The sequence below is a fragment of the Carlito syrichta genome, unplaced genomic scaffold (assembly GCF_000164805.1).
Source record: "Carlito syrichta isolate Samal-C Ts95f unplaced genomic scaffold, Tarsius_syrichta-2.0.1 Scaffold288381, whole genome shotgun sequence".
NCBI lineage: Eukaryota > Metazoa > Chordata > Mammalia > Primates > Tarsiidae > Carlito > Carlito syrichta.
The window spans coordinates 117,031-128,544 of NW_007232477.1; positions in this window are offsets into that span (position 1 = coordinate 117,031).

An 11,514-nucleotide genomic window follows, 5' to 3' on the forward strand; every position below is an offset into this window, starting at 1 on the left:
CCACTTACCTCGGCCTCCCAAAGTGCTGGGATTACAGGCTGAGCCACCGAGCCCGGCCACCCTCTACATTTTAAATATTAAACCCTTGTCAGATACATGACTTCTGAATATTTTTGCCCATTCAGGGTTGCCGTTTTACCCTGTTAATCTGTTAAGTCTCTGGGTGCACAAAATTTAAAAATTGTTATGAAATCCATTTGCCTATGTTCTCCTTTGTTGCCTGTGTTTTTGGCATCATAACCAAGAAACCATTGCCAGCTCTAATGTCATGAAGTTTTTGTCCTTATTTTCTTTCTTTCTTTTTTGTCCTTGAGTCGGAGTTTCACTCCATCACCCAGGCTGGAATGTAATGGAATGTTCACAGCTACTGCAACCCCGACCCACTGGGTTCAGGTGATCCTTCCACCTCAGCCTTCCAAATAGCTGGAACTATAGGCATGCATCACCACACCTAATTTTTTAAAAATTTATTGTAGAGAGGAGATCTCGCCAAGTTGCCCAGGCTGATCTCAAACTCTGGGCTCTTCTTGCCTCAGCCTCCCTAAGTGCTGGGATTATAGGTGTGAGTCATCATGTCCAGTCTGTCCTATATTTTCTTCTAAGTGTTTTATAGTCTTAGAACATACCTTTGGGTTTTTGATTCATTTTTGGTTAATTTTTCTATATAGTGTTGGATAAGGATCTGACTTTATTATTTTGCTTGTGGATAGCCAGTTTTCCCAGCACCATTTGTTGAAAAGTTCTTTCCCCATTACATGGTTTTGGCACCCTTTTAAAAAATTTTTAACCATATAGGTGAAGGTTTATTTCTTTGATCTTTATTATATTCCATTGCTCTATATGTTGCCTTTATGTCAATACCATGCTGTTTTAATTACTGTGGTTTTGTAGTAATTTCAAAATCGGGAAGTATGAGGCCTCCAACTTTCTTCTTTTTCTTTTTTTTTGAGTCGGAGTCTCACTCTGTCACCCAGGAGTGCAGTGGCACATTCACAGTCACCACAGTCTTGACCTGCTGGGCTCAGGTGATCCTTCCACCTCACCCTTCCAAGTAACTGGAACTATAGGCACGTGCCACCACGCCTGGCTAATTTTTTGATTTATTGTAGAGATGAGGTCTCGCCAAGTTTCCCAGGCTGGTCTTGAATCTGTGGGCTCAGGCAATCCTGTCACCTCAGCCTCCCAAAGTGCTGGAATTATAGACAAGAACCACCGCGCCCGGTTTATTCTTCATTTTCCAGATTGTTTTGGCTATCTGGGGTTCCTTGAGATTCCATATGAACTTTAGGATTTTTAATTGTTTCTGTGAAAATGACACTGGGTTTTTGACAGGGATTGCATTGAATTTGTTGATTGCTTTGGTAGTATTGACATATCAACAATATTAAGTCTTCAAATCTATGAACGGGTAATAAACTTTCCATTTATTTGTCTTTAATTTCTTTCAGCAATTTTTGTTATTGTTGTTATTGTTTGAGTCAGAGTTTCATTCTATCTCCCAGGCTGGAGTGCAGTGTCATAATCATAGCTCACCACATCCTCAACCTCCTGGGCTCAGGCGATCTCTTTCCATAACAGCCTCCTAAGTAGCTGGGACTCCTGGCACACAACATTGTGCTCCCAGCTAATTTGTTGATTTTTTTGGTAGAGATTAGGTCTCACTATGTTGCCTAGGCTGCTTTTGAACTCCTGGGCTCAAATAATCCTCCTGTCTTGGCATCCCAAAGTGCTGAGATTACAGATGTGGGCCACCATGCTCAGTCTCTTTCAGCAATGTTTTGTAGTTTTCATTATACAGTCTTTTACCTTCTGGGTTAAGTTACTTCCTAAGTATTTTTTTTTTTATGTTACTGTAAATAAAGGTGTTTTGTAATTTCCTTTTTTGATTGCTCATTATTATGTATAGAAATGCAACTAATTTTTGAGTGTTGATTTTGTATTCTGCAACTTTGCTGAATTCATTTATTAGTTCTGACACATTTTTTGGTGGCATCTTAGGATTTTCCCCATGTGAGTCATACCATCTGTGAACAGAGATAATTTAACTACATCTTTTCTGATTTGGATACTTTTTATTGTATTTTTCTCGCCTAATTGCTCTGGTTAGAACTTCTAGTACTTTGTTGCATAGAAGTGACCAGAGTGGGCATCCTTGCCTCATTCCTGATCTCAGAGGAAAAGCTTACAGTTTTATACCATTGAGCATGATATTGGCTATAGGTTTTCCTGGCTTTTTATTTTTTATTTTGAGTCAGAGTCTCACTTTGTCAACCAGGATGGAGTGCAGTGGTATGCTCACGGCCACCACAGCCTTGACATGCTGTGGTGGACCTGCTTGACGATCCTTCCGCCTCAGCCTTCCAAGTAACCAGAACTACAGGTGCACACTACCACACTCGGCTAATTTTTTGATATATATGTATTTTTGAGTTGGAGTCTCACTCTGTTGCCCTGGCTGGAGTGCAGTAGCACACTCATGGCCACCCCAGCATTGACCTGCTGGACTCTGGCGATCCTTCTGCCTCAGCCTTCCAAGTAGCGGAACTACAAGTGTGGGCTACCATGCCGGCTAGTTATTTTTTATATTATTATTTTTTATTATTTGTAAAGACAGGTCTCACCAAGTTGCCCGGGTTGGTCTCGAACCCGTGAGCTCAGGTAATCCACTCACCTCTGCCTCCTTAAGTGCTGGGATTTCAGGCTGAGCCACCAAGCCTGGCCAATTTTTGATTTATTGTAGGGAGGAGGTCTCACCAAGTTACCCAGGCTGATCTCAAACCCCTGGGCTCTGGCAATCCTCTCGCTGGGATTACAGGCTTGAGCCACCACACCCAGCCTGCCCGGCTTTTAGATTGTTTCTCCTAAAAAACAAAACAAAACAAAAATACCTCTCTTGGATGACCCTTCTAACACAAAGACCAAAGAATCTTAGCCAAAACACCATTCTACACCATTCAAATTTCTTTTTTTTTTATTTTTTTTGAGTTGGAGTCTTATTCTGTTGCTCAGGTTAGATTGTAGGCATGCTCATGGCCACCACAGCCTCAACCTGCTAGGCTCAGGCGATCTCCACCTCAGCCTTCCAAGTAGCTGGAACTACAGGCGTTCGCTACCAAGCCTAGCTAAATTTTGATTTATTGTAGAGACCGAGGTCTTGCCAAGTTGCCTGGGCTGGTCTTGAATCCGTGGACTCAGGCAATACACTCACCTCGGCCTCCCAAAGTACTGGGATTACAGGCTGAGCCACTGAATCTGGCCTCAAATTTCTTTTTTTCTTTCCTTTTTTTTTTTTTCCCCTGAGCTGGAGTCTCACTCTGTCACCCAGGCTGGAGTGCAGTGTCCACCACACGGCCACCACAGTCTCAACCTGCTTGGTTCAGGTGATCCTTCCACCTCAGTCTTCCAAGTAGCTGGAATCACAGACATGCGCCACCACTCCCAGCTAATTTTTTTTTGGATTTATCATAGAGACGCGGTCTCGCCCTGTTGCCCAGGCTAGTCTTGAACCCCTGGGCTCAGGCAACCCCTTTGCTTCTGCTTCCCAAAGTGCTGGGATTACAGGCGTGAACCACTGCACCTGGCTCGAATTCCTTTTTCTTGTTCATCTTCCACATGCTTTTTTTTTGTTTTGGTTCCTTTGCATATGCTTCTACTTGTTTCTGGAATGCCCCTTCAGATAGCTACAGCTACTTGTGAACTTGAATTCTCAAACACCACCACTGTTAAGCTTCTCCTGACTCTACTCCTCTCCCTGTCCTCAATGGGTCAGGCTGATAAGGATTTTCATGCACTCAGTGCGGCCGGAGGTGTGGCCTTTGTTCCAGTAGAAGATCACTAAATTGGGATTTTGTACAGAGTGCCTTGCTCAGCCTGAATTCCAGCTTTCAATGTCCGAGGAGCGTTTCATAGTTAGCCCTGTCATGTGGTTCTTATCATTAAAAAAATCAGATTTTGCTGCGTTTTTTTTTTTAACCTTGAGCAAACCACCCAACCCCAAGGCCTCAGAGGACTTTGTTCTTATTGGCATCAGAACTCTATTATTATTATTCTCCTTTTTCTTGTTTGTCATTATTGCTCCTCCCATTTGGATAGGCTACAGCAATTATGCCATGCTCTCACAGCTGTTATTATTTTATTCCTTACTCATAATAACCCCGTAAGGCAGAGAGGCATGCTGTTTTCACCAGCAGAGGAGCTCACGTGGCTCTGAGGACATGGCGTAGGCCTAACTTCCTAACACTCCGCTTAAATTCTGAGTCTGGCTTGTGAAACTTTCCACAGAGTCAGAAGCTTCCTCTTCTCCCCCAAGAAAGCTATGGGGGTAAGGGCAGTAATGAAGATGCTATCAGTTACTGCTGAACCCAGCGGCCAGGGAATAGACAAGCACTGCCAGATCTGCCAACTGCAGTCACAGACATTCAGCATTTTTGTTTCCTGTTGCTAGATTGTACACGCTGATTTCAGGCCTTTGGGGAGGGTAAGAAATCCAGAGAACTAAGTGATAGGCCTGGTGGTCTTGGCTTAATAGGCTCGAATCTAACCTCTCCAATTTCTTCTCCCATCTCATCATTCTCCCCATTGTTCACTGTACTCCAGCAAGGCTGGCCTTCACTTGGGTTTCTTGACTAAACCATCCTCCTTTCAGGCTGTTTACCTGTCTGGAAAGCTCTTCCTCTGCCCCTACTTTTTGTCCAGTCAATTGCAACTCATCCTTCGGGGTCAGACTTGTTGTCAATTTCTCATTTTCCCTGATCCCAACAGATCAGCATGTTCACCTGTATATACTCTCATATTAACCTCTACTTTTTCTTTATAGCACTTAGTAGGAAAAGACAGGATGGTCTGGAATGCAGTCCAAGGGAAGAGAATGCTACTTACTTGTAATACTTAGAAAGTCGTCTGTGTCAGCTATGACCAAGCTAGATCTAAATAAAAGAACACAGTCCATATAGGCAAAACTAATTTTAAAATATTACCAGATCTTGAGCACTATGGAGACACAGCCATGTAGTCTCCCATGAGACTGCTTAGAAATCCCCCTTTGCCCCTTTTCTATCCATTGCCTTCACATACTATAGCAGCATTTTTCTATAACAACTTCCCCTTCCATCAAAAACTCTGCATTGTGATCAGCTTTCCCCCTTCCTTTCTTCTTAATTCTCAATGACAGAAAACAGCACAAGAACTGGTCTGGGAAGGCAGGACCCTTCTTGGAAGGCAGGAAAGGGGAATAATTGGTAGCCGACAGAATCTTCTCTGATGGGCAGGAGAAGGAAACATTATCTTAAGAACATTATCTTGTCGCTGGGCTCAGTGGCACAGCCTGTAATCCCGTGCCTTTGGGAGGCTGAGGTGAATAGATTGCCTGAGCCCGCGGGTTCGAGACCCGCCTGGGCAGGCGAGACCTCATCTCTACAATAAATTAAAAAATTAGCTGGGCGTGGTAGCACGCACCTGTAGTTCCAGCTACTTGGAAGGCTGAGGTGGAAGGATTGCCGGAGCCCAGCAGGTTGAGGCTGTGGTGGCCGGGAGCAGCCACTGCACACCAGTCTGGGTGACAGAGTGAGACTCCAACTCAAAAAAAAAAAAGAACATTATCTTGTCACTGCTGCTTGGTTATCGAATGCTATATAACCATCTATCCCAAAACTTGGTGGCACAAAACAACTATCATTCTATTATACTCATGATCCAGTGGGTCAGAAATACAGGCAGGGCACAGTGGGGATGGCTTGTCTTTGCTTCTTAATGTCTGAGGTCTCAGCTGGGTGGGCCTAAATGACTGGAGATGACAAGGACAGCTTGACTGGAGTCATGTCTGGGGCTTCAGTTCTTCTCCATGTGGTATCTGTTGGGGCTAGAATGTCCAGGATGGCTCCTTTACTCTGATGTCTGGGCCTGTATGATTGAAATAACTAGGGGTTCACTAGCATTGTTCTCTCTCTCCATGCAGCCTTTCCATGTGGCTTTAGCTTCTCACAACATGTCATCAAGGTTCTGAGAGGGAGCAACCCAAGAGCAAGAAATCCAGTAGAAATTGTAAGGCTTTTCATGACCTGGCTTAAGAAGTTCCAGTTTTGTCACATCTATTGGTCAAACAAGTCACAAAGTCCAGCCCATAACTCAGGGGAGGGAAATTAGATTTCACCTTTTGATAGTAGGAGCAGTGTGTGTCTGTAAGGAGGGACGGAATGAATGGCAACCTTCTTGGGAACTATCCACCATAGACCCTACTCCATCCCAACCACCACAATTCATGTTCCTTTTATGGAATTGGCTTGAAGCCCAGGAGCTCATATAAATTAAGCTCAGCAGGAGATGAAGTTCCTTGATTGCAACTCTTTCTTCTTTGAAGAACTATAAATTGAAGAGACAAGTTATTTGTCCCATCCCTGTCCATGTTGGAGTCCCCAAGATCACCCCCAGGCTCAATGATTATTAGGAGGACTCAGAACTCAGCATATAGTTATATTCATGGACATATTTATTATAACAAAAGGATACAGAGCAAAGTCAGCAAAGGGAAAAGGCACATGGGGACAATATCCAGAGAAAATAGGCCCAAGCTTTCAGAGTCCCCTAGAGGAGTCACACAAGATATGCTTAATTCCCCCAGCAATGAGTTGTAAAAGCACACAAGGACCGAGTGTGTTAGCGCAGATAGCTACTTGGGAGGTTGAGGTGGGAGGATAACTTAAGCCAAGGAGTTCAAAACGGTGATAAGGTATGATTACACCCCTGCATTCCAGCCTGGGTGACAGAGTGAGACCCCATCTCTAAAAAACAAACAAACAAACAAACCAAAATCTAAACCAAAATACACAGGTGAAACATTGCCAACCAGGAAAACTCTACTAGAGATTTAATATCCAGGACTTTAATTGAGGGCAGGTCATGTAGACAGCTTCTGCCTGGCACACACCCAAATGGCAGACTCTCAGAGGAAGGCAGGTGTTCAGCAGAAAACGTATTGTTTGTACAAACAGTTTAGGCCTATAGAGCCACTTCACTTTTATCTGTTAATGGTGGAAACCCTCTCAAAATTTAAGTTCCCAGTGGTCAGCCAAAGGCCAGCCTGGTAAACAGAACTTTCTATGGATAAGCAGTCAGGACTGCTATGTTAACTATTTTTTGCACACTGACCAACATGTAATGATAATATAAAGATAGTAAAACTACAATAAACACTCCCATTCAAAAAGGCAAAGTGAGGCAGGATGAGAGGCACAGAATAGTCACTGGTTCATAGCAATTCTGAAACCCATAGTTCCAGTTCTGTGCCATGGGAGTGTTTCTTTGTCATTTTTGGCTCTTCCCTTTGAGCTCTTTGTTCTGCATTTAGTTATTCTTTTTTTTTTTTTTTTTTTGAGTTGGAGTCTCACTCTGTCACCCAGATTGGAGTGCAGTGGCCGCTCCCGGCCACCGCAGCCTCGACCTGCTGGGCTCCGGTCATCCTTCCGCCTCAGCCTTCCAAGTAGCTGGAACAACAGGTGCGCGCTACCACGCCTGGCTAGTTTTTGATTTATTGTAGAGATGAGGTCTTGCCAAGTTGCCCATGCGGGTCTTGAACCCGTGGGCTCAGGCAAGCCACTCACCTCAGCCTCCCAAAGTGCTGGGATTACAGGCTGAGCCACCGAAGCCTGGCTTAGTTATTCTTCTTTGTCCATAAGAAACAACCTGTGTTTGCAAATGAGTTGCTTTCTCAGCCTGCTTCTTCTTCATATGAAGTTGTGTACCCTGAAGTCTCTTTTCATTTTGAACTGTTTCTATTCTTTTTAGTCCAAGTTGGTGGTACTTCTACCAATACAATTCTCTTAAAAAATAATGTATTTCCTATTAATAGTACTGGGATTCACTCTAGCCACTCCCTAAAGTCTTTTAGAGAAAATCCCTCCTCTTCTTTGGACTTAGAATCAATGTACTCTAAGATGATGGTCTTAAGATTCCTGAAGCCTCCTTACCTATTTGGGAATGTCTATGAAGCATAGCCTTCAATCTTACAACTGCTTCCTGAGCTGCAAAAAATCCTGAGATTATTTTTACTTAAAGTGTGCTGGATTTAATTTTTGCTATTCGGCCATGTCCTGCTGTGAGAGTCTATTGTAGGGAAAGACTAGAGATTAGAAACAACTTTATTTTTTAATTTATCAAGTCTTGGCTTTTTTACATTCCTTCTCAATTCTGCTTGAAAATTAAATAATTCCTTCTTTAGTTCAACTCTCTTGTATTTTGTCTTAGACAATCAGAGAAACCACTTGGCATTTTCAACATCCTCACTGTAAATCCACAAGATTATTACGTGCCCTTTCTATTTTTTATCAGATATTCTTTCTGTTTTACATTACCTAAAACAACAGTATCACCAAACTTTCTGCCACTATGTAACAAGAGCCACCTTGTAGCCAACAGTATTAGTTTTCTAGGGGTGCTGTAATAAGGTACTACAAACTGGGTGGCTTAAACAATATAAATTTATCTCACAGTTCTGGAGGCTAGAAGTCCAAGATCAAGGTGTTGGCAGAATTGGTTCCATCTAAGGGCTGCCTCTCTCCTAGGTTCTAGTACTTTGCCAGTAGCAATCTTTGGCATTTCTTGGCTTGCAGACCCATCACTCTGGTATCTGCCTTCAGGGTCACATGGCATTATTACTGTGTGCACGTTTATGTCTAAATTTTCCCATTTTATAAGGATACCAGTCAAATTGCATTAGGGCCCATCCTAATGACCTCATTTTACCTGGAATACGTCGGTAAAAATCCCATCTCCAAATAAGATCACATTCTGAAGTCCTGGGGGTTAAGATTTCAACATATGGGCCAGGCTTGTGGCTCAGCCTGTAATCCCAGCACTTTGGGAGGCTGAGGCAAGTGGATTGCCTGAGCCTGCGAGTTCGAGACCATCCTGGGCAACTTGGCGAGAATTTGTCTCTACAATAAATCAAAAATTAGCCGGGCATGGTAGCACACGCCTGTAGTTCCGGCTACTTGGAAGACTGAGGTGGAAGAATTGCTGGAGTCCAGTAGGTCGATGCTGGGGTGGCTATGAGTATGCCATGGCACTCCAACCTGGGTGACAGAGTGAGACTCCAATTCCAAAAAAAAAAGATTTCAACATATGTATTTTGGGCAGACATACTTCAACTCATAACATCAGCCTTCAATAACAATTCCCTTACTGTCTGTCCTTCAAGGCTTCACTTAAGACCTTTTTAGCTTCTGCCCACCCCTGTTCAAAGCCGAGCGAGGACAAACTGGAATCTACAGGAATGATTAGAACCCATGATGACAAAAAGGAACTCACAGCTCTCTCTCAAATTAATGAACATGTGATCTGCATCATAAGCTAATGCCCTTGCCATGGAAATACACATGTACTTTGCCCCAGGGCTTTGGAGAAGCTGAAATAGGAAATCTGGTGGGAGCTAGAGGAGCTGTGGGCCATCTGATGCTTTGCACTAACAAAGTGCGTTTACAGATCTGTTACAACTCTGTGATCTACAGCGGCATCTGGTATTGTGCATCGCCCTTCAGGCACAAGGGCTGCTGCTTCACTTGCTCCTTCCAAGTCTTACAGAAATTTCTCTTGAGGCCGATCTTATCCTGGAGCCCTACTGGGAAGGGACATTTGTGGAACTAAATTTCAGCTTAGCTAAAGAAGCACAGAACAAAACTGTCACATGAGCCAAACAACAGTTGTCAGATACCAAGATGCTGATGCTGTGTCTTATACATTTATGCCTCATATCATCAGTCTTGCAAGATAAATATCAGCAGTCCCATTTTACATACAAGGAAATGAAACCTCGTATTTACACATAGGTAAGTAGATGGGGAAGGCTGGATTCTGCCCCACATTTCTAGATGACCCCTAGTGATTCTTGCTTACTGGTATTCATTCCCTTTTGTAGTTCCCCTCCCACATTAAATAGATTTGACCTGAAAAATCAGTAGAACATTGCAGAAATGATGGTGAATGACTTTTGATGCTGGATCACAAAAGACATTGCAGCATCCACCTTTCTCTTTTTTTGAATCAACTGAAAGCCAGCTGACATCATGCTGGTTTAAAATTTGTTTGGATTGTGCAAATGAGGATTATGGAAGAAGCAGAAATTTGGAAATCCACAATATCCTAGTTATGTGACGAAAGAAGGCTTTGAAATATGTTTGGTGGCTCCAAATACAGAGAAGGAGGGAGTGTCATCTGGTGGTTAAGCTGAACCTTGAGAATTAGGAGGGATTTTTATTTTTATTTTTATTGGCTGCTATGCAGGGTAAGCTGAGTTGATATGAAGAAATTAGAGGTCAAACCATATGTTTTTTTGCTAACTTGCAAACAAGGGATGGAATTGGAGAAGATAAATGACAGAAACTGGATTCTGGTAGGGTAATAAAAGTCCTGACAAATGGTGATGAAATGAAGTGGAACTGTTAGGACTGCCACTGAGGAGCTAGCCATCCCTTTGCTTCTGCCCCTTCCCTTCAATGGTGTCACCTTCTTCTCTGCCTCATCAGGTTACCTTTTGACCTCAAACTCACTGAAGCAGCTTTCTTTTTCTGCTCTTCCCAAATACCCCTTTTCTTCTGAAGATCTTTTCTTTTCTTAATAAAGTATACATGTATGCATTAAGGAACTTAAAAAAGGAAAACAAGACCAACTTTTATCTGAGAATCACCTCCGTTTGAACACTCGTGGTATTTACTCTTCTCTCCATACTGTCCAGATTTAGTCTAGGACTCGAGAGGAGAGGCACTGTGCTTGGTGATTTAATCAGACCGGAGTTATCCAGCAATAGTTATCATTCTAGGACCTTCCAGAACATCCGATGCAACATGCTCACTTCGTATGTGGGAGAATTTGAAGCCCAGAGCTCGAGATACCATTGTGAACAGATATGCTCAATGAACAGCTACAATCAAGAGGACGTTCTTCCCGGTTTGCATGAATTATTTTAAATGGTCCACCCATTCTGATTAGTAAGATGGGGGGAGTGATTTGCTAGGGCCCTCCCAGACCTCCTATTATATAAGCCCAGAAACACCAGGAACAGCGGCTTTACCCAGGTCAAACCCTTCCTGTGAATTGAACCTCCAAGCTGGGGTCTAGAAAGAAAAGACTGCCTAACTCTCTGACGTCTAAAGTCACCTTACCTCAACTCTGTGCCCCCAGAGCCCACTAAAGAGTAGGCATCGATGACGCACCAACTTCCCTCAGCGGTCCTCGCCTCCCTCCCGTCCCCCTCCGCACCCTCCCTGGCTTGGGACGGCTCCGGCCTGGGGTCCTCTCGGGGTCTTGCTCGGCCTCCGCACTGACTCCGTCCCCCGGGCAGGACCAGGGCTCCCCTTGGCACTGCGGGGCGCCGGCTGCTCACCCCGTCTCTCGCGTTCTTCCCAGGGACGGGAGGCAGTAGTCCGGGGGGGAATTCGGCGCGGCGCTGACCGTCCAGCCAGAACACAAGGCGGGCACTCCCACCACCAGGGGAGACTCGACGCGCAGAACTCACCGCCCGGCCCC